Below are 23979 nucleotides of genomic sequence, written 5' to 3'. Positions count from 1 at the left end.
ATCTCTATTATGTTGGTGCGGCTTCGGAACTTTTAAATATCTTGATATATCTCGAGAACTACGCATCTAATCAAAAAATATCATAGAACATAAAAAGTAGGAAACTTGATTCTCTACAAAAAAGGTCTCTTAACATTTTGCCATAGCTCTCTTTGTTTCCGAGATATTTGCAGATTTATCTCAAGGGAAGGGGCCTGACGGACATATTTCGAGATATTTCTTCTTCTTGTTGTTCTTCTTCTGCACAGCTAAGCTGGGAGTGGCATTTGCAGCTCGCAATAGTGCAGAGTTAGCTCAAAGAAAGGGGCCACGGTGTTTCTGTATCTCTATTATGTTGGTGCGGCTTCGGAACTTTTAAATATCTCGATATATCTCGAAAACTACGCTTCTGATCAAAAAATATCATAGAACATAAATTGTAGGAAACTTAATTCTCTACAAAAAAGGTCTCTTAACATTTTGCCATAGCTCGCTTCGTTTCCGAGATATTTGCAGATTTATCTCAAGGGAAGGGGCCTGACGGACATATTTCGAGATATTTCTTCTTCTTGTTGTTCTTCTTCTGCACAGCTAAGCTGGAAGTGGCATTTGCGGCTCGCACTAGTGCAGAGTTATCTCAACGAAAGGGGCCACGGTGTTTCTGTATCTCTATTATGTTGGTGCGGCTTCGGAACTTTTAAATATCTCGATATATCTCGAAAACTACGCTTCTGATCAAAAAATATCATAGAACATAAATTGTAGGATACTTAGTTCTCTACAAAAAAGGTCTCTTAACATTTTGCCATAGCTCTCTTCGTTTCCGAGATATTTGCAGATTTATCTCAAGGGAAGGGGCCTGACGGACATATTTCGAGATATTTCTTCTTCTTGTTGTTTTTCTGCACAGCTAAGCTGGAAGTGGCATTTGCAGCTCGCAATAGTGCATAGTTATCTGAAAGAAAGGGGCCACGGTGTTTCTGTATGTCTATTATGTTGGTGCGGCTTCGGAACTTTTAAATATCTTGATATATCTCGAGAACTACGCATCTAATCAAAAAATATCATAGAACATAAAAAGTAGGAAACTTAATTCTCTACAAAAAAGGTCTCTTAACATTTTGCCATAGCTCTCTTCGTTTCCGAGATATTTGCAGATTTATCTCAAGGGAAGGGGCCTGACGGACATATTTCGAGATATTTCTTCTTCTTGTTGTTCTTCTTCTGCACAGCTAAGCTGGAAGTGGCATTTGCAGCTCGCAATAGTGCAGAGTTATCTCAAAGAAAGGGGCCACGGTGTTTCTGTATCTCTAATGTTGGTGCGGCTTCGGAACTTTTAGATATCTTGATATATCTCGAGAACTACGCATCTGATCAAAAAATATCATAGAACATAAAAAGGAGGAAACTTAATTCTCTACAAAAAAGGTCTCTTAACATTTTGCCATAGCTCGCTTCGTTTCCGAGATATTTGCAGATTTATCTCAAGGGAAGGGGCCTGACGGACATATTTCGAGATATTTCTTCTTCTTCTTGTTCTTCTTCTGCACAGCTAAGCTGGAAGTGGCATTTGCGGCTCGCACTAGTGCAGAGTTATCTCAACGAAAGGGGCCACGGTGTTTCTGTATCTCTATTATGTTGGTGCGGCTTCGGAACTTATAAATTTCTCGATATATCTGGAAAACTACGCTTCTGATCAAAAAATATCATAGAACATAAATTGTAGGAAACTTAATTCTCTACAAAAAAGGTCTCTTAACATTTTGCCATAGCTCTCTTCGTTTCCGAGATATTTGCAGATTTATCTCAAGGGAAGGGGCCTGACGGACATATTTCGAGATATTTCTTCTTCTTGTTGTTCTTCTTCTGCACAGCTAAGCTGGAAGTGGCATTTGCAGCTCGCAATAGTGCAGAGTTATCTCAAAGAAAGGGGCCACGGTGTCTCTGTATCTCTATTATGTTGGTGCGGCTTCGGAACTTTTAGATATCTTGATATATCTCGAGAACTACGCATCTGATCAAAAAATATCATAGAACATAAAAAGTAGGAAACTTAATTCTCTACAAAAAAGGTCTCTTAACATTTTGCCATAGCTCGCTTCGTTTCCGAGATATTTGCAGATTTATCTCAAGGGAAGGGGCCTGACGGACATATTTCGAGATATTTCTTCTTCTTGTTGTTCTTCTTCTGCACAGCTAAGCTGGAAGTGGCATTTGCGGCTCGCACTAGTGCAGAGTTATCTCAACGAAAGGGGCCACGGTGTTTCTGTATCTCTATTATGTTGGTGCGGCTTCGGAACTTTTAAATATCTCGATATATCTCGAAAACTACGCTTCTGATCAAAAAATATCATAGAACATAAATTGTAGGAAACATAATTCTCTACAAAAAAGGTCTCTTAACATTTTGTCATAGGTCGCTTCGTTTCCGAGATATTTGCAGATATATCTCAAGGGAAGGGGCCTGACGGACATATTTCGAGATATTTCTTCTTCTTGTTGTTCTTCTTCTGCACAGCTAAGCTGGAAGTGGCATTTACAGCGCGCAATAGTGCAGAGTTATCTCAAAGAAAGGGGCCACGGTGTTTCTGTATCTCTATTATGTTGGTGCGGCTTCGGAACTTTTAAATATCTTGATATATCTCGAGAACTACTCATCTGATCAAAAAATATCATAGAACATAAAAAGTAGGAAGCTTAATTCTCTACAAAAGAGGTCTCTTAACATTTTGCCATAGCTCGCTTCGTTTCCGAGATATTTGCAGATTTATCTCAAGGGAAGGGGCCTGACGGACATATTTCGAGATATTTCTTCTTCTTGTTGTTCTTCATCTGCACAGCTAAGCTGGAAGTGGCATTTGCGGCTCGCACTAGTGCAGAGTTATCTCAACGAAAGGGGCCACGGTGTTTCTGTATCTCTATTATGTTGGTGCGGCTTCGGAACTTTTAAATATCTCGATATATCTCGAAAACTACGCTTCTGATCAAAAAATTTCATAGAACATAAATTGTAGGAAACATAATTCTCTACAAAAAAGGTCTCTCAACATTTTGCCATAGCTCGCTTCGTTTCCGAGATATTTGCAGATATATCTCAAGGGAAGGGGCCTGACGGACATATTTCGAGATATTTCTTCTTCTTGTTGTTCTTCCTCTGCACAGCTAAGCTGGAAGTGGCATTTGCGGCTCGCACTAGTGCAGAGTTATCTCAACGAAAGGGGCCACGGTGTTTCTGTATCTCTATTATGTTGGTGCGGCTTCGGAACTTTTAAATATCTCGATATATCTCGAAAACTACGCTTCTGATCAAAAAATATCATAGAACATAAATTGTAGGAAACATAATTCTCTACAAAAAACGTCTCTTAACATTTTGCCATAGCTCGCTTCGTTTCCGAGATATTTGCAGATTCAGCTCAAAGGAACTGGCCTGACGGACATATTTCGAGATATTTCTTCTTCTTGTTGTTCTTCCTCTGCACAGCTAAGCTGGAAGTGGCATTTGCAGCTCGCAATAGTGCAGAGTTATCTCAAAGAAAGGGGCCACGGTGTTTCTGTATCTCTATTATGTTGGTGCGGCTTCGGAACTTTTAAATATCTTGATATATCTCGAGAACTACGCATCTGATCAAAAAATATCATAGAACATAAAAAGTAGGAAACTTAATTCTCTACAAAAAAGGTCTCTTAACATTTTGCCATAGCTCGCTTCGTTTCCGAGATATTTGCAGATTTATCTCAAGGGAAGGGGCCTGACGGACATATTTCGAGATATTTCTTCTTCTTGTTGTTCTTCTTCTGCACAGCTAAGCTGGAAGTGGCATTTGCGGCTCGCACTAGTGCAGAGTTATCTCAAAGAAAGGGGCCACGGTGTTTCCGTATCTCTATTATGTTGGTGCGGCTTCGGAACTTTTAAATATCTCGATATATCTCGAAAACTACGCTTCTGATCAAAAAATATCATAGAACATAAATTGTAGGAAACATAATTCTCTACAAAAAACGTCTCTTAACATTTTGCCATAGCTCGCTTCGTTTCCGAGATATTTGCAGATTCAGCTCAAAGGAACTGGCCTGACGGACATATTTCGAGATATTTCTTCTTCTTGTTGTTCTTCCTCTGCACAGCTAAGCTGGAAGTGGCATTTGCAGCTCGCAATAGTGCAGAGTTATCTCAAGGAAAGGGGCCACGGTGTTTCTGTATCTCTATTATGTTGGTGCGGCTTCGGAACTTTTAAATATCTTGATATATCTCGAGAACTACGCATCTGATCAAAAAATATCATAGAACATAAAAAGTAGGAAACTTAATTCTCTACAAAAAAGGTCTCCCATCATTTTGCCATAGCTCGCTTCGTTTCCGAGATATTTGCAGATTTATCTCAAGGGAAGGGGCCTGACGGACATATTTCGAGATATTTCTTCTTCTTGTTGTTCTTCTTCTGCACAGCTAAGCTGGAAGTGGCATTTGCGGCTCGCACTAGTGCAGAGTTATCTCAAAGAAAGGGGCCACGGGGTTTCTGTATCTCTATTATGTTGGTGCGGCTTTGGAACTTTTAAATATCTCGATATATCTCGAAAACTACGCTTCTGATCAAAAAATATCATAGAACATCAATTGTAGGAAACATAATTCTCTACAAAAAAGGTCTCTTAACATTTTGCCATAGCTCGCTTCGTTTCCGAGATATTTGCAGATATATCTCAAGGGAAGGGGCCTGACGGACATATTTCGAGATATGTCTTCTTCTTGTTGTTCTTCTTCTGCACAGCTAAGCTGGAAGTGGCATTTGCAGCTCGCAATAGTGCATAGTTATCTGAAAGAAAGGGGCCACGGTGTTTCTGTATCTCTATTATGTTGGTGCGGCTTCGGAACTTTTAAATATCTTGATATATATCGAGAACTACGCATCTGATCAAAAAATATCATAGAACATAAAAAGTAGGAAACTTAATTCTCTACAAAAAAGGTCTCTTAACATTTTGCCATAGCTCGCTTCGTTCCCGAGATATTTGCAGATTTATCTCAAGGGAAGGGGCCTGACGGACATATTTCGAGATATTTCTTCTTCTTGTTGTTCTTCTTCTGCACAGCTAAGCTGGAAGTGGCATTTGCAGCTCGCAATAGTGCAGAGTTATCTCAAAGAAAGGGGCCACGGTGTCTCTGTATCTCTATTATGTTGGTGCGGCTTCGGAACTTTTAGATATCTTGATATATCTCGAGAACTACGCATCTGATCAAAAAATATCATAGAACATAAAAAGTAGGAAACTTAATTCTCTACAAAAAAGGTCTCTTAACATTTTGCCATAGCTCGCTTCGTTTCCGAGATATTTGCAGATTTATCTCAAGGGAAGGGGCCTGACGGACATATTTCGAGATATTTCTTCTTCTTGTTGTTCTTCTTCTGCACAGCTAAGCTGGAAGTGGCATTTGCGGCTCGCACTAGTGCAGAGTTATCTCAACGAAAGGGGCCACGGTGTTTCTGTATCTCTATTATGTTGGTGCGGCTTCGGAACTTTTAAATATCTCGATATATCTCGAAAACTACGCTTCTGATCAAAAAATATCATAGAACATAAATTGTAGGAAACATAATTCTCTACAAAAAAGGTCTCTTAACATTTTGTCATAGGTCGCTTCGTTTCCGAGATATTTGCAGATATATCTCAAGGGAAGGGGCCTGACGGACATATTTCGAGATATTTCTTCTTCTTGTTGTTCTTCTTCTGCACAGCTAAGCTGGAAGTGGCATTTACAGCGCGCAATAGTGCAGAGTTATCTCAAAGAAAGGGGCCACGGTGTTTCTGTATCTCTATTATGTTGGTGCGGCTTCGGAACTTTTAAATATCTTGATATATCTCGAGAACTACTCATCTGATCAAAAAATATCATAGAACATAAAAAGTAGGAAGCTTAATTCTCTACAAAAGAGGTCTCTTAACATTTTGCCATAGCTCGCTTCGTTTCCGAGATATTTGCAGATTTATCTCAAGGGAAGGGGCCTGACGGACATATTTCGAGATATTTCTTCTTCTTGTTGTTCTTCATCTGCACAGCTAAGCTGGAAGTGGCATTTGCGGCTCGCACTAGTGCAGAGTTATCTCAACGAAAGGGGCCACGGTGTTTCTGTATCTCTATTATGTTGGTGCGGCTTCGGAACTTTTAAATATCTCGATATATCTCGAAAACTACGCTTCTGATCAAAAAATTTCATAGAACATAAATTGTAGGAAACATAATTCTCTACAAAAAAGGTCTCTCAACATTTTGCCATAGCTCGCTTCGTTTCCGAGATATTTGCAGATATATCTCAAGGGAAGGGGCCTGACGGACATATTTCGAGATATTTCTTCTTCTTGTTGTTCTTCCTCTGCACAGCTAAGCTGGAAGGGGCATTTGCGGCTCGCACTAGTGCAGAGTTATCTCAACGAAAGGGGCCACGGTGTTTCTGTATCTCTATTATGTTGGTGCGGCTTCGGAACTTTTAAATATCTCGATATATCTCGAAAACTACGCTTCTGATCAAAAAATATCATAGAACATAAATTGTAGGAAACATAATTCTCTACAAAAAACGTCTCTTAACATTTTGCCATAGCTCGCTTCGTTTCCGAGATATTTGCAGATTCAGCTCAAAGGAACTGGCCTGACGGACATATTTCGAGATATTTCTTCTTCTTGTTGTTCTTCCTCTGCACAGCTAAGCTGGAAGTGGCATTTGCAGCTCGCAATAGTGCAGAGTTATCTCAAAGAAAGGGGCCACGGTGTTTCTGTATCTCTATTATGTTGGTGCGGCTTCGGAACTTTTAAATATCTTGATATATCTCGAGAACTACGCATCTGATCAAAAAATATCATAGAACATAAAAAGTAGGAAACTTAATTCTCTACAAAAAAGGTCTCTTAACATTTTGCCATAGCTCGCTTCGTTTCCGAGATATTTGCAGATTTATCTCAAGGGAAGGGGCCTGACGGGCATATTTCGAGATATTTCTTCTTCTTGTTGTTCTTCTTCTGCACAGCTAAGCTGGAAGTGGCATTTGCGGCTCGCACTAGTGCAGAGTTATCTCAAAGAAAGGGGCCACGGTGTTTCCGTATCTCTATTATGTTGGTGCGGCTTCGGAACTTTTAAATATCTCGATATATCTCGAAAACTACGCTTCTGATCAAAAAATATCATAGAACATAAATTGTAGGAAACATAATTCTCTACAAAAAAGGTCTCTTAACATTTTGCCATAGCTCGCTTCGTTTCCGAGATATTTGCAGATATATCTCAAGGGAAGGGGCCTGACGGACATATTTCGAGATATGTCTTCTTCTTGTTGTTCTTCTTCTGCACAGCTAAGCTGGAAGTGGCATTTACAGCTCGCAATAGTGCAGAGTTATCTCAAAGAAAGGGGCCACGGTGTTTCTGTATCTCTATTATGTTGGTGCGGCTTCGGAACTTTTAAATATCTTGATATATATCGAGAACTACGCATCTGATCAAAAAATATCATAGAACATAAAAAGTAGGAAACTTAATTCTCTACAAAAAAGGTCTCTTAACATTTTGCCATAGCTCGCTTCGTTCCCGAGATATTTGCAGATTTATCTCAAGGGAAGGGGCCTAACGGACATATTTCGAGATATTTCTTCTTCTTGTTGTTCTTCTTCTGCACAGCTAAACTGGAAGTGGCATTTCCAGCTCGCAATAGTGCAGAGTTATCTCAAAGAGAGGGGCCACGGTGTTTCTGTATCTCTATTATGTTGGTGCGGCTTCGGAACTTTTAAATATCTTGATATATCTCGAGAGCTACGCGTCTGATCAAAAAATATCATAGAACATAAAAAGTAGGAAACATAATTCTCTACAAAAAAGGTCTCTTAACATTTTGCCATAGCTCGCTTCGTTTCCGAGATATTTGCAGATTTATCTCAAGGGAAGTGGCCTGACGGACATATTTCGAGATATTTCTTCTTCTTGTTGTTCTTCTGCTGCACAGCTAAGCTGGAAGTGGCATTTGTGGCTCGCACTAGTGCAGAGTTATCTCAAAGAAAGGGGCCACGGTGTTTCTGTATCCCTATTATGTTGGTGCGGCTTCGGAACTTTTAAATATCTCGATATATCTCGAAAACTACGCTTCTGATCAAAAAATATCATAGAACATAAATTGTAGGAAACATAATTCTCTACAAAAAACGTCTCTTAACATTTTGCCATAGCTCGCTTCGTTTCCGAGATATTTGCAGATTCAGCTCAAAGGAACTGGCCTGACGGACATATTTCGAGATATTTCTTCTTCTTGTTGTTCTTCCTCTGCACAGCTAAGCTGGAAGTGGCATTTGCAGCTCGCAATAGTGCAGAGTTATCTCAAAGAAAGGGGCCACGGTGTTTCTGTATCTCTATTATGTTGGTGCGGCTTCGGAACTTTTAAATATCTTGATATATCTCGAGAACTACGCATCTGATCAAAAAATATCATAGAACATAAAAAGTAGGAAACTTAATTCTCTACAAAAAAGGTCTCTTAACATTTTGCCATAGCTCGCTTCGTTTCCGAGATATTTGCTGATTTATCTCAAGGGAAGGGGCCAGACGGACATATTTCGAGATACTTCTTCTTCTTGTTGTTCTTCTTCTGCACAGCTAAGCTGGAAGTGGCATTTGCGGCTCGCACTAGTGCAGAGTTATCTCAAAGAAAGGGGCCACGGTGTTTCTGTATCCCTATTATGTTGGTGCGGCTTCGGAACTTTTAAATATCTCGATATATCTCGAAAACTACGCTTCTGATCAAAAAATATCATAGAACATAAATTGTAGGAAACATAATTCTCTACAAAAAACGTCTCTTAACATTTTGCCATAGCTCGCTTCGTTTCCGAGATATTTGCAGATTCAGCTCAAAGGAACTGGCCTGACGGACATATTTCGAGATATTTCTTCTTCTTGTTGTTCTTCCTCTGCACAGCTAAGCTGGAAGTGGCATTTGCAGCTCGCAATAATGCAGAGTTATCTCAAAGAAAGGGGCCACGGTGTTTCTGTATCTCTATTATGTTGGTGCGGCTTCGGAACTTTTAAATATCTCGATATATCTCGAAAACTACGCTTCTGATCAAAAAATATCATAGAACATAAAAAGTAGGAAACATAATTCTCTACAAAAAAGGTCTCTTAACATTTTGCCATAGCTCGCTTCGTTTCCGAGATATTTGCAGATTTATCTCAAGGGAAGGGGCCTAACGGACATATTTCGAGATATTTCTTCTTCTTGTTGTTCTTCTTCTGCACAGCTAAACTGGAAGTGGCATTTCCAGCTCGCAATAGTGCAGAGTTATCTCAAAGAGAGGGGCCACGGTGTTTCTGTATCTCTATTATGTTGGTGCGGCTTCGGAACTTTTAAATATCTTGATATAGCTCGAGAGCTACGCGTCTGATCAAAAAATATCATAGAACATAAAAAGTAGGAAACATAATTCTCTACAAAAAAGGTCTCTTAACATTTTGCCATAGCTCGCTTCGTTTCCGAGATATTTGCAGATTTATCTCAAGGGAAGGGGCCTAACGGACATATTTCGGGATATTTCTTCTTCTTGTTGTTCTTCTTCTGCACAGCTAAACTGGAAGTGGCATTTCCAGCTCGCAATAGTGCAGAGTTATCTCAAAGAGAGGGGCCACGGTGTTTCTGTATCTCTATTATGTTGGTGCGGCTTCGGAACTTTTAAATATCTTGATATATCTCGAGAGCTACGCGTCTGATCAAAAAATATCATAGAACATAAAAAGTAGGAAACATAATTCTCTACAAAAAAGGTCTCTTAACATTTTGCAATAGCTCGCTTCGTTTCCGAGATATTTGCAGATTTATCTCAAGGGAAGGGGCCTGACGGACATATTTCGAGATATTTCTTCGTCTTGTTGTTCTTCTTCTGCACAGCTAAGCTGGAAGTGGCATTTGCGGCTCGCACTAGTGCAGAGTTATCTCAAAGAAAGGGGCCACGGTGTTTCTGTATCTCTATTATGTTGGTGCTGCTTCGGAACTTTTAAATATCTCGATATATCTCGAAAACTACGCTTCTGATCAAAAAATATCATAGAACATAAATTGTAGGAAACATAATTCTCTACAAAAAACGTCTCTTAACATTTTGCCATAGCTCGCTTCGTTTCCGAGATATTTGCAGATTTATCTCAAGGGAAGGGGCCTAACGGACATATTTCGAGATATTTCTTCTTCTTGTTGTTCTTCTTCTGCACAGCTAAACTGGAAGTGGCATTTCCAGCTCGCAATAGTACAGAGTTATCTCAAAGAAAGGGGCCACGGTGTTTCTGTATCTCTATTATGTTGGTGCGGCTTCGGAACTTTTAAATATCTTGATATATCTCGAGAACTACGCATCTGATCAAAAAATATCGTAGAACATAAAAAGTAGGAAACTTAATTCTCTACAAAAAAGGTCTCTTAACATTTTGCCATAGCTCTCTTCGTTTCCGAGATAATTGCAGATTTATCTCAAGGGAAGGGGCCTGACGGACACATTTCGAGATATTTCTTCTTCTTGTTGTTCTTCTTCTGCACAGCTAAGCTGGAAGTGGCATTTGCAGCTCGCAATAGTGCAGAGTTATCTCAAAGAAAGGGGCCGCGGTGTTTCTGTATCTCTATTATGTTGGTGCGGCTTCGGAACTTTTAAATATCTTGATATATCTCGAGAACTACGCATCTGATCAAAAAATATCATAGAACATAAAAAGTAGGAAACTTAATTCTCTACAAAAAAGTCTCGTAAGATTTTGCCATAGCTCGCTTCGTTTCCGAGATATTTGCAGATTTATCTCAAGGGAAGGTGCCTAACGGACATATTTCGAGATATTTCTTCTTCTTGTTGTTCTTCTTCTGCACAGCTAAACTGGAAGTGGCATTTCCAGGTCGCAATAGTGCAGAGTTATCTAAAAGAAAGGAGCCACGGTGTTTCTGTATCTCTATTATGTTGGTGCGGCTTCGGAACTTTTAAATATCTTGATATATCTCGAGAACTACGCGTCTGATCAAAAAATATCATAGAACATAAAAAGTAGGAAACATAATTCCATACAAAAAAGGTCTCTTAACATTTTGCCATAGCTCTCTTCGTTTCCGAGATATTTGCAGATTTATCTCAAGGGAAGGGGCCTGACGGACATATTTCGAGATATTTCTTCTTCTTGTTGTTCTTCTTCTGCACAGCTAAGCTGGAAGTGGCATTTGCAGCTCGCAATAGTGCAGAGTTATCTCAAAGAAAGGGGCCACGGTGTTTCTGTATCCCTATTATGTTGGTGCGGCTTCGGAACTTTTAAATATCTCGATATATCTCGAGAACTACGCATCTGATCAAAAAATATCATAGAACATAAAAAGTAGGAAACTTAATTCTCTACAAAAAAGGTCTCTTAACATTTTGCCATAGCTCGCTTCGTTTCCGAGATATTTGCAGATTTATCTCAAGGGAAGGGGCCTAACGGACATATTTCGAGATATTTCTTCTTCTTGTTGTTCTTCTTCTGCACAGCTAAACTGGAAGTGGCATTTCCAGCTCGCAATAGTGCAGAGTTATCTCAAAGAGAGGGGCCACGGTGTTTCTGTATCTCTATTATGTTGGTGCGGCTTCGGAACTTTTAAATATCTTGATATATCTCGAGAGCTACGCGTCTGATCAAAAAATATCATAGAACATAAAAAGTAGGAAACATAATTCTCTACAAAAAAGGTCTCTTAACATTTTGCCATAGCTCGCTTCGTTTCCGAGATATTTGCAGATTTATCTCAAGGGAAGTGGCCTGACGGACATATTTCGAGATATTTCTTCTTCTTGTTGTTCTTCTGCTGCACAGCTAAGCTGGAAGTGGCATTTGCGGCTCGCACTAGTGCAGAGTTATCTCAAAGAAAGGGGCCACGGTGTTTCTGTATCTCTATTATGTTGGTGCGGCTTCGGAACTTTTAAATATCTTGATATATCTCGAGAACTACGCATCTGATCAGAAAATATCATAGAAGATAAAAAGTAGGAAACTTAATTCTCTACAAAAAAGGTCTCTTAACATTTTGAAATAGCTCGCTTCGTTTCCGAGATATTTGCAGATTCAGCTCAAAGGAACTGGCCTGACGGACATATTTCGAGATATTTCTTCTTCTTCTTGTTCTTCCTCTGCACAGCTAAGCTGGAAGTGGCATTTGCGGCTCGCACTAGTGCAGAGTTATCTCAAAGAAAGGGGCCACGGTGTTTCTGTATCTCTATTATGTTGGTGCGGCTTCGGAACTTTTAAATATCTCGATATATCTCGAAAACTACGCTTCTGATCAAAAAATATCATAGAACGTAAATTGTAGGAAACATAATTCTCTACAAAAAAGGTCTCTTAACATTTTGCCATAGCTCGCTTCGTTTCCGAGATATTTGCAGATTTATCTCAAGGGAAGGGGCCTGACGGACATATTTCGAGATATTGCTTCTTCTTGTTGTTCTTCTTCTGCACAGCTAAGCTGGAAGTGGCATTTGCGGCTCGCACTAGTGCAGAGTTATCTCAAAGAAAGGGGCCACGGTGTTTCTGTATCTCTATTATGTTGGTGCGGCTTTGGAACTTTTAAATATCTCGATATATCTCGAAAACTACGCTTCTGATCAAAAAATATCATAGAACATAAAAAGTAGGAAACTTAATTCTCTACAAAAAAGGTCTCTTAACATTTTGCCATAGCTCGCTTCGTTTCCGAGATATTTGCAGATTTATCTCAAGGGTAGGGGCCTGACGGACATATTTCGAGATATTTCTTCTTCTTGTTGTTCTTCTTCTGCACAGCTAAGCTGGAAGTGGCATTTGCGGCTCGCACTAGTGCAGAGTTATCTCAAAGAAAGGGGCCACGGTGTTTCTGTATCCCTATTATGTTGGTGCGGCTTCGGAACTTTTAAATATCTCGATATATCTCGAAAACTACGCTTCTGATCAAAAAATATCATAGAACATAAATTGTAGGAAACATAATTCTCTACAAAAAACGTCTCTTAACATTTTGCCATAGCTCGCTTCGTTTCCGAGATATTTGCAGATTCAGCTCAAAGGAACTGGCCTGACGGACATATTTCGAGATATTTCTTCTTCTTGTTGTTCTTCCTCTGCACAGCTAAGCTGGAAGTGGCATTTGCAGCTCGCAATAGTGCAGAGTTATCTCAAAGAAAGGGGCCACGGTGTTTCTGTATCTCTATTATGTTGGTGCGGCTTCGGAACTTTTAAATATCTTGATATATCTCGAGAACTACGCATCTGATCAAAAAATATCATAGAACATAAAAAGTAGGAAACTTAATTCTCTACAAAAAAGGTCTCTTAACATTTTGCCATAGCTCGCTTCGTTTCCGAGATATTTGCAGATTTATCTCAAGGGAAGGGGCCTGACGGACATATTTCGAGATATTTCTTCTTCTTGTTGTACTTCTTCTGCACAGCTAAGCTGGAAGTGGCATTTGCAGCTCGCACTAGTGCAGAGTTATCTCAAAGAAAGGGGCCACGGTGTTTCTGTATCCCTATTATGTTGGTGCGGCTTCGGAACTTTTAAATATCTCGATATATCTCGAAAACTACGCTTCTGATCAAAAAATATCATAGAACATAAATTGTAGGAAACATAATTCTCTACAAAAAACGTCTCTTAACATTTTGCCATAGCTCGCTTCGTTTCCGAGATATTTGCAGATTCAGCTCAAAGGAACTGGCCTGACGGACATATTTCGAGATATTTCTTCTTCTTGTTGTTCTTCCTCTGCACAGCTAAGCTGGAAGTGGCATTTGCAGCTCGCAATAGTGCAGAGTTATCTCAAAGAAAGGGGCCACGGTGTTTCTGTATCTCGATTATGTTGGTGCGGCGTCGGAACTTTTAAATATCTTGATATATCTCGAGAGCTACGCGTCTGATCAAAAAATATCATAGAACATAAAAAGTAGGAAACATAATTCTCTACAAAAAAGGTCTCTTAACATTTTGCCATAGCTCACTTCGTTTCCGAGATATTTGCAGATTTATCTCAAGGGAAGTGGCCTGACGGACATATTTCGAGATATTTCTTCTTCTTGTTGTTCTTCTGCTGCACAGCTAAGCTGGAAGTGGCATTTGCGGCTCGCACTAGTGCAGAGTTATCTCAAAGAAAGGGGCCACGGTGTTTCTGTATCCCTATTATGTTGGTGCGGCTTCGGAACTTTTAAATATCCCGATATATCTCGAAAACTACGCTTCTGATCAAAAAATATCATAGAACGTAAATTGTAGGAAACATAATTCTCTACAAAAAAGGTCTCTTAACATTTTGCCATAGCTCTCTTCGTTTCCGAGATATTTGCAGATTTATCTCAAGGGAAGGGGCCTGACGGACATATTTCGAGATATTTCTTCTTCTTGTTGTTCTTCTTCTGCACAGCTAAGCTGGAAGTGGCATTTGCAGCTCGCAATAGTGCAGAGTTATCTCAAAGAAAGGGGCCACGGTGTTTCTGTATCCCTATTATGTTGGTGCGGCTTCGGAACTTTTAAATATCTCGATATATCTCGAAAACTACGCTTCTGATCAAAAAATATCATAGAACATAAATTGTAGGAAACGTAATTCTCTACAAAAAACGTCTCTTAACATTTTGCCATAGCTCGCTTCGTTTCCGAGATATTTGCAGATTTATCTCAAGGGAAGGGGCCTGACGGACATATTTCGAGATATTTCTTCTTCTTGTTGTTCTTCTTCTGCACAGCTAAGCTGGAAGTGGCATTTGCGGCTCGCACTAGTGCAGAGTTATCTCAAAGAAAGGGGCCACGGGGTTTCTGTATCTCTATTATGTTGGTGCGGCTTTGGAACTTTTAAATGTCTCGATATATCTCGAAAACTACGCTTCTGATCAAAAAATATCATAGAACATAAATTGTAGGAAACATAATTCTCTACAAAAAACGTCTCTTAACATTTTGCCATAGCTCGCTTCGTTTCCGAGATATTTGCAGATATATCTCAAGGGAAGGGGCCTGACGGACATATTTCGAGATATGTCTTCTTCTTGTTGTTCTTCTTCTGCACAGCTAAGCTGGAAGTGGCATTTACAGCTCGCAATAGTGCAGAGTTATCTCAAAGAAAGGGGCCACGGTGTTTCTGTATCTCTATTATGTTGGTGCGGCTTCGGAACTTTTAAATATCTTGATATATCTCGAGAACTACGCATCTGATCAAAAAATATCATACAACATAAAAAGTAGGAAACTTAATTCTCTACAAAAAAGGTCTCCCATCATTTTGCCATAGCTCGCTTCGTTTCCGAGATATTTGCAGATTTATCTCAAGGGAAGGGGCCTGACGGACATATTTCGAGATATTTCTTCTTCTTGTTGTACTTCTTCTGCACAGCTAAGCTGGAAGTGGCATTTGCAGCTCGCAATAGTGCAGAGTTATCTCAAAGAAAGGGGCCACGGTGTTTCTGTATCTCTATTATGTTGGTGCGGCTTCGGAACTTTTAAATATCTTGATATATCTCGAGAACTACGCATCTGATCAAAAAATATCATAGAACATAAAAAGTAGGAAACTTAATTCTCTACAAAAAAGGTCTCTTAACATTTTACCATAGCTCGCTTCGTTTCCGAGATATTTGCAGATTTATCTCAAGGGACGGGGCCTGACGGACATATTTCGAGATATTTCTTCTTCTTGTTGTTCTTCTTCTGCACAGCTAAGCTGGAAGTGGCATTTGCGGCTCGCACTAGTGCAGAGTTATCTCAAAGAAAGGGGCCACGGTGTTTCTGTATCTCTATTATGTTGGTGCGGCTTCGGAACTTTTAAATATCTTGATATATCTCGAGAACTACGCATCTGATCAAAAAATATCATAGAACATAAAAAGTAGGAAACTTAATTCTCTACAAAAAAGGTCTCTTAACATTTTGCCATAGCTCTCTTCGTTTCCGAGATATTTGCAGATTTATCTCAAGGGAAGGGGCCTGACGGACACATTTCGAGATATTTCTTCTTCTTGCTGTTCTTCTTCTGCACAGCTAAGCTGGAAGTGGCATTTGCAGCTCGCAATAGTGCAGAGTTATCTCAAAGAAAGGGGCCACGGTGTTTCTGTATCTCTATTATGTTGGTGCGGCTTCGGAACTTTTAAATATCTTGATATATCTCGAGAACTACGCATCTGATCAAAAAATATCATAGAACATAAAAAGTAGGAAACTTAATTCTCTACAAAAAAGTCTTGTAAGATTTTGCCATAGCTCGCTTCGTTTCCGAGATATTTGCAGATTTATCTCAAGGGAAGGGGCCTAACGGACATATTTCGAGATATTTCTTCTTCTTGTTGTTCTTCTGCTGCACAGATAAGCTGGAAGTGGCATTTGCGGCTCGCACTAGTGCAGAGTTATCTCAAAGAAAGAGGCCACGGTGTTTCTGTATCTCTATTATGTTGGTGCGGCTTCGGAACTTTTAAATATCTTGATATATCTCGAGAACTACGCATCTGATCAGAAAATATCATAGAAGATAAAAAGTAGGAAACTTAATTCTCTACAAAAAAGGTCTCTTAACATTTTGCCATAGCTCGCTTCGTTTCCGAGATATTTGCAGATTCAGCTCAAAGGAACTGGCCTGACGGACATATTTCGAGATATTTCTTCTTCTTGTTGTTCTTCCTCTGCACAGCTAAGCTGGAAGTGGCATTTGCAGCTCGCAATAATGCAGAGTTATCTCAAAGAAAGGGGCCACGGTGTTTCTGTATCTCTATTATGTTGGTGCGGCTTCGGAACTTTTAAATATCTCGATATATCTCGAAAACTACGCTTCTGATCAAAAAATATCATAGAACATAAAAAGTAGGAAACATAATTCTCTACAAAAAAGGTCTCTTAACATTTTGCCATAGCTCGCTTCGTTTCCGAGATATTTGCAGATTTATCTCAAGGGAAGGGGCCTAACGGACATATTTCGAGATATTTCTTCTTCTTGTTGTTCTTCTTCTGCACAGCTAAACTGGGAGTGGCATTTCCAGCTCGCAATAGTGCAGAGTTATCTCAAAGAGAGGGGCCACGGTGTTTCTGTATCTCTATTATGTTGGTGCGGCTTCGGAACTTTTAAATATCTTGATATATCTCGAGAACTACGCATCTGATCAAAAAATATCATAGAACATAAAAAGTAGGAAACTTAATTCTCTACAAAAAAGGTCTCTTAACATTTTGCCATAGCTCTCTTCGTTTCCGAGATATTTGCAGATTTATCTCAAGGGAAGGGGCCTGACGGACACATTTCGAGATATTTCTTCTTCTTGTTGTTCTTCTTCTGCACAGCTAAGCTGGAAGTGGCATTTGCAGCTCGCAATAGTGCAGAGTTATCTCAAAGAAAGGGGCCACGGTGTTTCTGTATCTCTATTATGTTGGTGCGGCTTCGGAACTTTTAAATATCTTGATATATCTCGAGAACTACGCATCTGATCAAAAAATATCATAGAACATAAAAAGTAGGAAACTTAATTCTCTACAAAAAAGTCTCGTAAGAGTTTGCCATAGCTCGCTTCGTTTCCGAGATATTTGCAGATTTATCTCAAGGGAAGGGGCCTAACGGACATATTTCGAGATATTTCTTCTTCTTGTTCTTCTTCTTCTGCGCAGCTAAACTGGAAGTGGCATTTCCAGCTCGCAATAGTACAGAGTTATCTCAAAGAAAGGGGCCACGGTGTTTCTGTATCTCTATTATGTTGGTGCGGCTTCGGAACTTTTAAATATCTTGATATATCTCGAGAACTACGCATCTGATCAAAAAATATCATAGAACATAAAAAGTGAGAAACTTAATTCTCTACAAAAAAGGTCTCTTAACATTTTGCCATAGCTCTCTTCGTTTCCGAGATATTTGCAGATTTATCTCAAGGGAAGGGGCCTGACGGACACATTTCGAGATATTTCTTCTTCTTGCTGTTCTTCTTCTGCACAGCTAAGCTGGAAGTGGCATTTGCAGCTCGCAATAGTGCAGAGTTATCTCAAAGAAAGGGGCCACGGTGTTTCTGTATCTCTATTATGTTGGTGCGGCTTCGGAACTTTTAAATATCTTGATATATCTCGAGAACTACGCATCTGATCAAAAAATATCATAGAACATAAAAAGTAGGAAACTTAATTCTCTACAAAAAAGTCTTGTAAGATTTTGCCATAGCTCGCTTCGTTTCCGAGATATTTGCAGATTTATCTCAAGGGAAGGGGCCTAACGGACATATTTCGAGATATTTCTTCTTCTTGTTGTTCTTCTGCTGCACAGATAAGCTGGAAGTGGCATTTGCGGCTCGCACTAGTGCAGAGTTATCTCAAAGAAAGAGGCCACGGTGTTTCTGTATCTCTATTATGTTGGTGCGGCTTCGGAACTTTTAAATATCTTGATATATCTCGAGAACTACGCATCTGATCAGAAAATATCATAGAAGATAAAAAGTAGGAAACTTAATTCTCTACAAAAAAGGTCTCTTAACATTTTGCCATAGCTCGCTTCGTTTCCGAGATATTTGCAGATTCAGCTCAAAGGAACTGGCCTGACGGACATATTTCGAGATATTTCTTCTTCTTGTTGTTCTTCCTCTGCACAGCTAAGCTGGAAGTGGCATTTGCAGCTCGCAATAATGCAGAGTTATCTCAAAGAAAGGGGCCACGGTGTTTCTGTATCTCTATTATGTTGGTGCGGCTTCGGAACTTTTAAATATCTCGATATATCTCGAAAACTACGCTTCTGATCAAAAAATATCATAGAACATAAAAAGTAGGAAACATAATTCTCTACAAAAAAGGTCTCTTAACATTTTGCCATACCTCGCTTCGTTTCCGAGATATTTGCAGATTTATCTCAAGGGAAGGGGCCTAACGGACATATTTCGAGATATTTCTTCTTCTTGTTGTTCTTCTTCTGCACAGCTAAACTGGGAGTGGCATTTCCAGCTCGCAATAGTGCAGAGTTATCTCAAAGAGAGGGGCCACGGTGTTTCTGTATCTCTATTATGTTGGTGCGGCTTCGGAACTTTTAAATATCTTGATATATCTCGAGAGCTACGCGTCTGATCAAAAAATATCATAGAACATAAAAAGTAGGAAACATAATTCTCTACAAAAAAGGTCTCTTAACATTTTGCCATAGCTCGCTTCGTTTCCGAGATATTTGCAGATTTATCTCAAGGGAAGGGGCCTAACGGACATATTTCGAGATATTTCTTCTTCTTGTTGTTCTTCTTCTGCACAGCTAAACTGGAAGTGGCATTTCCAGCTCGCAATAGTGCAGAGTAATCTCAAAGAGAGGGGCCACGGTGTTTCTGTATCTCTATTATGTTGGTGCGGCTTCGGAACTTTTAAATATCTTGATATATCTCGAGAGCTACGCGTCTGATCAAAAAATATCATAGAACATAAAAAGTAGGAAACATAATTCTCTACAAAAAAGGTCTCTTAGCATTTTGCAATAGCTCGCTTCGTTTCCGAGATATTTGCAGATTTATCTCAAGGGAAGGGGCCTGACGGACATATTTCGAGATATTTCTTCTTCTTGTTGTTCTTCTTCTGCACAGCTAAGCTGGAAGTGGCATTTGCGGCTCGCACTAGTGCAGAGTTATCTCAAAGAAAGGGGCCACGGTGTTTCTGCATCTCTATTATGTTGGTGCTGCTTCGGAACTTTTAAATATCTCGATATATCTCGAAAACTACGCTTCTGATCAAAAAATATCATAGAACATAAATTGTAGGAAACATAATTCTCTACAAAAAACGTCTCTTAACATTTTGCCATAGCTCGCTTCGTTTCCAAGATATTTGCAGATTTATCTCAAGGGAAGGGGCCTAACGGACATATTTCGAGATATTTCTTCTTCTTGTTGTTCTTCTTCTGCACAGCTAAACTGGAAGTGGCATTTCCAGCTCGCAATAGTACAGAGTTATCTCAAAGAAAGGGGCCACGGTGTTTCTGTATCTCTATTATGTTGGTGCGGCTTCGGAACTTTTAAATATCTTGATATATCTCGAGAACTACGCATCTGATCAAAAAATATCATAGAACATAAAAAGTAGGAAACTTAATTCTCTACAAAAAAGGTCTCTTAACATTTTGCCATAGCTCTCTTCGTTTCCGAGATATTTGCAGATTTATCTCAAGGGAAGGGGCCTGACGGACACATTTCGAGATATTTCTTCTTCTTGTTGTTCTTCTTCTGCACAGCTAAGCTGGAAGTGGCATTTGCAGCTCGCAATAGTGCAGAGTTATCTCAAAGAAAGGGGCCACGGTGTTTCTGTATCTCTATTATGTTGGTGCGGCTTCGGAACTTTTAAATATCTTGATATATCTCGAGAACTACGCATCTGATCAAAAAATATCATAGAACATAAAAAGTAGGAAACTTAATTCTCTACAAAAAAGTCTCGTAAGAGTTTGCCATAGCTCGCTTCGTTTCCGAGATATTTGCAGATTTATCTCAAGGGAAGGGGCCTAACGGACATATTTCGAGATATTTCTTCTTCTTGTTCTTCTTCTTCTGCGCAGCTAAACTGGAAGTGGCATTTCCAGCTCGCAATAGTACAGAGTTATCTCAAAGAAAGGGGCCACGGTGTTTCTGTATCTCTATTATGTTGGTGCGGCTTCGGAACTTTTAAATATCTTGATATATCTCGAGAACTACGCATCTGATCAAAAAATATCATAGAACATAAAAAGTGAGAAACTTAATTCTCTACAAAAAAGGTCTCTTAACATTTTGCCATAGCTCTCTTCGTTTCCGAGATATTTGCAGATTTATCTCAAGGGAAGGGGCCTGACGGACACATTTCGAGATATTTTTTCTTCTTGTTGTTCTTCTTCTGCACAGCTAAGCTGGAAGTGGCATTTGCAGCTCGCAATAGTGCAGAGTTATCTCAAAGAAAGGGGCCACGGTGTTTCTGTATCTCTATTATGTTGGTGCGGCTTCGGAACTTTTAAATATCTTGATATATCTCGAGAACTACGCATCTGATCAAAAAATATCATAGAACATAAAAAGTAGGAAACTTAATTCTCTACAAAAAAGTCTCGTAAGATTTTGCCATAGCTCGCTTCGTTTCCGAGATATTTGCAGATTTATCTCAGGGGAAGGTGCCTAACGGACATATTTCGAGATATTTCTTCTTCTTGTTGTTCTTCTTCTGCACAGCTAAACTGGAAGTGGCATTTCCAGGTCGCAATAGTGCAGAGTTATCTAAAAGAAAGGAGCCACGGTGTTTCTGTATCTCTATTATGTTGGTGCGGCTTCGGAACTTTTAAATATCTTGATATATCTCGAGAACTACGCGTCTGATCAAAAAATATCATAGAACATAAAAAGTAGGAAACATAATTCCATACAAAAAAGGTCTCTTAACATTTTGCCATAGCTCGCTTCGTTTCCGAGATATTTGCAGATTTATCTCAAGGGAAGGGGCCTGACGGACATATTTCGAGATATTTCTTCTTCTTGTTGTTCTTCTTCTGCATAGCTAAGCTGGAAGTGGCATTTGCAGCTCGCAATAGTGCAGAGTTATCTCAAAGAAAGGGGCCACGGTGTATCTGTATCTCTATTATGTTGGTGCGGCTTCGGAACTTTTAAATATCTTGATATATCTCGAGATCTACGCATCTGATCAAAAAATATCATAGAACATAAAAAGTAGGAAACTTAATTCTCTACAAAAAAGGTCTCTCAACATTTTGCCATAGCTCGCTTCGTTTCCGAGATACTTGCCGATTTATCTCAAGGGAAGGGGCCTGACGGACATATTTCGAGATATTTCTTCTTCTTGTTGTTCTTCTTCTGCACAGCTAAGCTGGAAGTGGCATTTGCAGCTCGCAATTGTGCAGAGTTATCTCAAAGAGAGGGGCCACGGTGTTTCTGTATCTCTATTATGTTGGTGCGGCTTCGGAACTTTTAAATATCTTGATATATCTCGAGAACTACGAATCTGATCAGAAAATATCATAGAAGATAAAAAGTAGGAAACATAATTCTCTACACATAAGGTCTCTTAACATTTTGGCATAGCTCGCTTCGTTTCCGAGATATTTGCAGATTTATCTCAAGGGAAGGGGCCTGACGGACATATTTCGAGATATTTCTTCTTCTTGTTGTTCTTCTGCTGCACAGCTAAGCTGGAAGTGGCATTTGCGGCTCGCACTAGTGCAGAGTTATCTCAAAGAAAGAGGCCACGGTGTTTCTGTATCTCTATTATGTTGGTGCGGCTTCGGAACTTTTAAATATCTTGATATATCTCGAGAACTACGCATCTGATCAGAAAATATCATAGAAGATAAAAAGTAGGAAACTTAATTCTCTACAAAAAAGGTCTCTTAACATTTTGCCATAGCTCGCTTCGTTTCCGAGATATTTGCAGATTCAGCTCAAAGGAACTGGCCTGACGGACATATTTCGAGATATTTCTTCTTCTTGTTGTTCTTCCTCTGCACAGCTAAGCTGGAAGTGGCATTTGCAGCTCGCAATAATGCAGAGTTATCTCAAAGAAAGGGGCCACGGTGTTTCTGTATCTCTATTATGTTGGTGCGGCTTCGGAACTTTTAAATATCTCGATATATCTCGAAAACTACGCTTCTGATCAAAAAATATCATAGAACATAAAAAGTAGGAAACATAATTCTCTACAAAAAAGGTCTCTTAACATTTTGCCATAGCTCGCTTCGTTTCCGAGATATTTGCAGATTTATCTCAAGGGAAGGGGCCTAACGGACATATTTCGAGATATTTCTTCTTCTTGTTGTTCTTCTTCTGCACAGCTAAACTGGAAGTGGCATTTCCAGCTGGCAATAGTGCAGAGTTATCTCAAAGAGAGGGGCCACGGTGTTTCTGTATCTCTATTATGTTGGTGCGGCTTCGGAACTTTTAAATATCTTGATATATCTCGAGAGCTACGCGTCTGATCAAAAAATATCATAGAACATAAAAAGTAGGAAACATAATTCTCTACAAAAAAGGTCTCTTAACATTTTGCCATAGCTCGCTTCGTTTCCGAGATATTTGCAGATTTATCTCAAGGGAAGGGGCCTAACGGACATATTTCGAGATATTTCTTCTTCTTGTTGTTCTTCTTCTGCACAGCTAAACTGGAAGTGGCATTTCCAGCTCGCAATAGTGCAGAGTAATCTCAAAGAGAGGGGCCACGGTGTTTCTGTATCTCTATTATGTTGGTGCGGCTTCGGAACTTTTAAATATCTTGATATATCTCGAGAGCTACGCGTCTGATCAAAAAATATCATAGAAGATAAAAAGTAGGAAACATAATTCTCTACAAAAAAGGTCTCTTAGCATTTTGCAATAGCTCGCTTCGTTTCCGAGATATTTGCAGATATATCTCAAGGGAAGGGGCCTGACGGACATATTTCGAGATATTTCTTCTTCTTGTTGTTCTTCTTCTGCACAGCTAAGCTGGAAGTGGCATTTGCGGCTCGCACTAGTGCAGAGTTATCTCAAAGAAAGGGGCCACGGTGTTTCTGTATCTCTATTATGTTGGTGCTGCTTCGGAACTTTTAAATATCTCGATATATCTCGAAAACTACGCTTCTGATCAAAAAATATCATAGAACATAAATTGTAGGAAACATAATTCTCTACAAAAAACGTCTCTTAACATTTTGCCATAGCTCGCTTCGTTTCCGAGATATTTGCAGATTTATCTCAAGGGAAGGGGCCTAACGGACATATTTCGAGATATTTCTTCTTCTTGTTGTTCTTCTTCTGCACAGCTAAACTGGAAGTGGCATTTCCAGCTCGCAATAGTACAGAGTTATCTCAAAGAAAGGGGCCACGGTGTTTCTGTATCTCTATTATGTTGGTCCGGTTCGGAACTTTTAAATATCTTGATATATCTCGAGAACTACGCATCTGATCAAAAAATATCATAGAACATAAAAAGTAGGAAACTTAATTCTCTACAAAAAAGGTCTCTTAACATTTTGCCATAGCTCTCTTCGTTTCCGAG

This window comes from Osmia lignaria, unplaced genomic scaffold (genome assembly GCF_051020975.1).
Source record: "Osmia lignaria lignaria isolate PbOS001 unplaced genomic scaffold, iyOsmLign1 scaffold0006, whole genome shotgun sequence".
In the NCBI taxonomy this organism is placed as follows: domain Eukaryota; kingdom Metazoa; phylum Arthropoda; class Insecta; order Hymenoptera; family Megachilidae; genus Osmia; species Osmia lignaria.
This window is presented reverse-complemented; position numbering follows the sequence as displayed.